This window comes from Papaver somniferum, chromosome 6, assembly GCF_003573695.1.
Source record: "Papaver somniferum cultivar HN1 chromosome 6, ASM357369v1, whole genome shotgun sequence".
Lineage (NCBI taxonomy): Eukaryota > Viridiplantae > Streptophyta > Magnoliopsida > Ranunculales > Papaveraceae > Papaver > Papaver somniferum.
Genome location: NC_039363.1, coordinates 11,689,439 through 11,695,438, shown reverse-complemented (window position 1 = coordinate 11,695,438; position 6,000 = coordinate 11,689,439).

Genomic DNA, 6,000 nt, shown 5'->3' with positions numbered 1-6,000 from the left:
AGGATAAAATGACTTTTGACATATACAAAATTTCAGCCTATATTGTCAACTCTTTGATAGAAGATAGGTTAAAATCTTTTGTGTTCAAGGATTATGTCTATTAAAAATTGTTATGCAAATAGTGATGGAAGATAGAATGAATCCTCGTGTATTCCACATTATTGATCTTCACTGATCCATATTTTATGTAATACTGTGAGGCTCCGTAATGTGTCTTATGTTGAGCACGATACAACCAAGTTGATTATATTTTGATTAGCTTTCCGTAAGGTACTTTATGTTGAGCATTCTTGAACTAAATTAATCATCTTGTTTGGTTATTTAGTTATTACTCCATAAGTCTTTTTATGTCGAGCAAAACCAATTACAATTAAATTGATTACTTTTGTAATTAGTTTGGTTGTGTATTCCAATTAGATTAATTATGGGTTCTCTTGTAATTAATCTAGTTGAATATTTTCATACTCCGTAAGATCCTCTTATGTTGAGTATATGAACGACTATCCTATTCATTTTCTAATGGTTGTGTTAGTCGTATGCTCCGTAAGTTCTCTTATGTCGAGCATAATCAATTAGGTTGATCACTTTTGTGTTTAATTTGGTTGCGTATTCCGATTAAATTAATCATGGGTTTACTTGTGATTAATTTGATTGAGTTTTTGGATATAGAAAATCATTCTCATGGTTTTTGGTGTCCAATAAAAATCCTTCTTCTCTTTTGAAATTAAGGTCGCTCTTGTTGTTCCCTTGGGAATGACATCAAATTGGGGAGAGTTCTTTTGAACTTGTGCTTAATGGTCATATCTTGAGGGTTGTGCGGCTGTGGAATTTTAAAGGGGTTATCTTGTATCTTTAAACTCCTTGATGAATGCTATTAGCTTCGGCTATATGATTGCATCTAAATTAGACGGTATGTATTTTATTTTAGTCATGAAATGTCTCTTATGGAAATTTCATTATGATCCCGTTCTTGTACCTTTTCCAATTTTATTGACAAAAAGAGGGAGAATTAATATGTGGTTCACACTACAAATACATATGGTTTTTGGATCATTGTGTAAGGGGGAGTGGTTTCCATGTGAGATGGAGTATTGACTAAGGGGAAGTGATACATATCACCACAGTATTATTGTTGAAGTTGTGATATAATTGGACTTTGACACTTTGTAATAATACCATGACACTGTATAACAATGATCGAGAACTATGTTTTCTCATTGTTATAGCTACGGATCTTCAACAATGGTGATGCTAAATTTACAACCTTTGGGATCATTGGAGTACTTGGAAGTGACAAAGATTTCGAGGAATGTTAAAGATTAGACATGTGGATTAGGAGCTACTAAAGTTTCTTTATCTTTTTTGTATTCCATATGTATTGATAGTTTTGTCACTAAAATTGACAAAGGGGGAGATTGTTAGAGCATTGCTCGTTCGAACTCGCATGCGTTGCTATCTCAAGCATGTTTGTCAATGTTAGTGATCAAAACTACAAGTCTTGATTTCTAGTCTACTATAGCTAAGTCTCGGACTAGGATAGAAAGTGTAGCTGAGCTCAAAGGCTTCATGACGATTCATCATACAAGAAGAAGAACTACTCAAGGAACCGGTGGAACTTCTCGACAAAAAGGTATGTGAAGACTTGAACTTATCTGTCACTCAAAAGTCTATCTACTCTATCTCTTACTTCTTGAGACAAAAAGTCGTATTCTATATATAGACTTAGATTATACATATTTGGTATTTCGAGCCGAGTATACATCGCCTATCTATATCTCGAAATATGTGTTGGTAAGCATTTAGCTTCGACCATGTTTATCTTTACCTAGTGACGAAAGTCATGATATGTTTCAATCACTTTGAAAATTGCGTTGAAGAGAAATGGTGTAACAACTATATAACGTCCTTTAAGAATGTTTCAATGGTTGGAATGAGAGTTTAGATTACATAATCAATGATGGACATAATTATTGTCGTGGAAACACATATGTGCATAAGTACTATCCATTGAACCAAAGTTTGCGAACTTTGTTGATCAAGAGAAACCATAAGAATGGCTTGTTTCCAAGTCCGCGAACTCAGTCCACGAACTACCGAACTTCTCATCTCGAGAAATTCTGTTGGAGTTGACAAACTAGTTGCGTCCGCAAACCCAGTCCACGAACCGGCGGAAAGTCTTTGCCGAGATTTTCTGCTGGATTTTGTAAACTCTGCCCGGTTTCTTAAGTCCGCGAACCTAGTGTGCGAACTTAAGAAGGTTATATATCTGAAGATGATTTCTGAACTTAAACTTATAAATACTAAGGAATGCAATTTGCAAACCATGGCTATAAAATTCATGAACCGATTCGAGTGAATCAAATCATCTTTGCTTCAATTGTGTCTTGTGTAGTACATAAGATTTCCTTGCAATTGAACAACTCTCCAACTAGTTCATTTGAGTCATTTAAACTAGTTATGGTGAAGAAAAATATGGTTGGTATGGAATGCTCATATGGCTAACCTTTTGGTTAACTATTGTTGAACCAACAATGTACACGTTTGGGTACGGTTAACAAACCTAGAAGCGTGCATTTCATTTGTGTATAACAAGCTAAGTTTTCGATCTAACGTTTGAGAAATATTAGCTTGAATCTAAATCAGGTTTTCATCTAACGGTGGATATTGTTTGCTTTGTGACCAAGGCGAAACCATGATTTGAAAGACTATATAAGGGGACATCTAGCAACTCTACAAAACTAATCCCCACACTTCACGTGTGATACTAGTCTGCGTTCTAGAGTCGTTTCTCCTTTAACCTTTGGTTTTCTTCTTCTAAAACCAGGTTAACGACTTAAAGACTTCATTGGGATTGTGAAGCCAGACCGATACTACTTTTATCGTAGTTGTGTGATATGATCTTGCATCTTCTATCGTACGAGTACAATCAGATTGATTGGCTTGAGATAATATCTCCGATAGGAAAGATATAAAAAGTAGTCACAAACATCTTCGTCTCATTGTTTGTGATTCCGTAACATCTTGTTTCGCTACTATAAGATTAAGATTGTTGTGAGGTGATTGATTTATCTAGGCTGTTCTTCGGGAATATAAAACCGGATTATCAATTGGTTCCTGTTCACCTTGATTATTATCAAAAGACGGAACAAAAACTTTAGGGTTTTTCTGTGGGAGACAGATTGATCCTTTGATAGACTTGTCTGTGTGAGACAGATTTGTTTATTGTCAAAGCCTGCGATTTTGAGTCGTAGCAACTCTTAGTTATGGGTGAGATCGACTAAGGGAATCAAGTGCGCAGTATCCTGCTGGGATCAGAGGCGTAGGGAGTACAACTGTACCTTGGATAAGTGGGAGACTGATTGGGGTTCAACTTTAGTCCAGTTCGAAGTTAGCTTGGAGTAGGCTAGTGTATGTAGCGGCTTAATACAGTGTGTGTTCAATCTGGACTAGGTCCCGGGTTTTTTTTGCATTTGCGGTTTCCTCGTTAACAAAATTTCTGGTGTCTGTGTTATTTCAGTTTCCGCATTATATTATTTTGTCTTTATAATTGAAATAATACAGGTTGTGTGTTAGGTCATCAATTAGAGTAATCAAACCTTTGGTTGTTGATTGTCATTGATTGATCCTTGGATATTGGTCTTTGGTACCATCCAAGATATTCCTTGTATTTGATTAGTACTCGCAGTTTCTGTTTGAGGAAATCAAATCAAGAGAGAGAGATATAAACTCGTTGATGTACTTTTAATTGATTGAGTCTTGTTGATTCTCTTAAAAGTATATTCGAGTGTGCCCATACAGATTTCTAAGCGAGATATTGGGTGGTGTTGTTAGACCCCCGGTTTTTCACATATTTATATTTCAGCTTCTGATTCATAGCTTATTCATAGAACAGCTGCAAACAAAACCACATGTGATAAGATATTAGAGTAATTTAGATACACTTTCTATTATATATATATATATATATATATATATATATATTTATATAATATAAAGAAAAGGGAAGATTTATATAAGCCGACGTTTTGCCTGCTGCAACTAGTGTCCACCCGTATTGAAATTTGTGAATATGGTATCATCCTGTGGCACAAAGTTGATATCAATGTTGTGAAATTGCACCTGCATTGAATAGGTTGCATAATCATTTATCCATACCCATGAAAAAGAACAAAAGGTAACTAAAATATTAAGTTCGCATCAAATGGTTTGAGCAATTGAGCTAATAAACAATTTATTGAGATCAGTTGATGCACATATCTACCATATCAATAACACCATACGAACAAAATATTTATCGAAATATAATACACATACGATTTTCCGAGAACTTGGAATTGCATATGAAAAGCTCAAAAACATCCATAATAACCCTCGAAAAGTTCGTTATTCACTTATAAAACACTTAAAAATATGTTGATGGCATTCTAATGCTACATCAACCGTAAAGGAAAAATAAGACCAATTGTTGTTAGTAGAAACTCATTGTTAACCATTTAATGAGCATAGCCATCAGGTTCATATAATAAACGATTACAATAACAAGCATTATTATATAAATCGATGCTAACTTCTCTAACTTCAGTTGGACTAACCTAATTAAGTTAGTTCATCCCATTGATTAATACGTTCTCGCTAACTTCCCCAAATTCACTAATAGCATTGAAATCACTTTTAACATCTTTTATTTTCCCATCACCAGTGTTTCGGCGACTGCTAGAGAACCTCCTAGATATTAGGTTAAAAGTACTTTCTATCTTCTTAGTGGTTGTGGTGGTGGTGGACCCGATGGTGCTTGCAAGGGTTGTTCGCTTATCATCACCGGCTTGTCCGGGTTTAGAGAAGGAAGAGAAACTATGAAGAGTTGCCATTAAAGACCTTGGGAATACTACTTTTCTGGAGAAGTGATTACCACAACAATTACTACTTCTATTGATGATATTGTTCTTTAAGAGGGCAGGGAAGATTGCATAGCTGTAATTTCTCATGATCTGTGTTGTATTTACAAGCGGGAAGATGAAGATTTCTGGATGATTCTACTTAGCATCGCCATACTTATCTCAAGAAAAAAAAACAGAGAAAAGAAAAAAAAAAAAAAAACTTGTTTTGTTTTTAAGAAGGAATTCCACCGTTTATATAGACCACCATGGGAGGAGCCATCTAAGACCTAGAACTAATACAACACGGTCTAATATGTTTGTTTTATGATAAAATGTGTATTTAAAAGGTCAAGTATGTAATATGATGATCTTTTGGAAACATATAATCCAATTGTATCAAGATTTAATTATTCTTTTAAAACATCTTACCAAAAATGAATACAAGGATTCATAAGTATTGTGTGAAAGTCAATAAAGTATAAAGACCGGAAATAAAAAAACAAATCCACACGTAAACCTCAGAAACAATCAACTTTATTCAGCAAAGTGAACCTAAAAAAGGGTCTGCAGTACAACTACGAACATGTTCAAAAGATTAAGCAAAAAATTATTACTTATGAAGAAAAAAGAAAAGTTTAGTTTTTGTTCTTGTTCTTTATTCATTTTCGTTCTTATTTTAATTTTGTTGTTCTTTCTTTTTTTTCCTTTTTTTTTAAAGATTTTCCTTATTGTTTGTTATTTGTTTTCAGATAAAATATTTGTTTGAAAGCTTGATCTTATAATATGTTGATCTTTCGAAATCAGCTAACCTAATCGTGTCAAAATTTAAAGAAATTAAACGTCTAATTTTAGAATGCACATAAGCATGCGGTAAGTGTTAGGGGGGTTTAAGTATGAGTATTGTACTATTCGTGGGAAGTTATCTTCGTCCAACTAATCATGGTCCACTCTTTTGTATTTTATTTCTCCCAAAATTCCTTTGTTCACCTTGTCTCTTCTTCGCACTCAACCGTTTCTTTTTTTAAAGAAAACCCGATTATATTAAAATACAAAACTTACAAAGGAATCACTAATTACCAGAAATAGAGTTAGGTGGATGTCAATGATCTATCCACTCCCGATT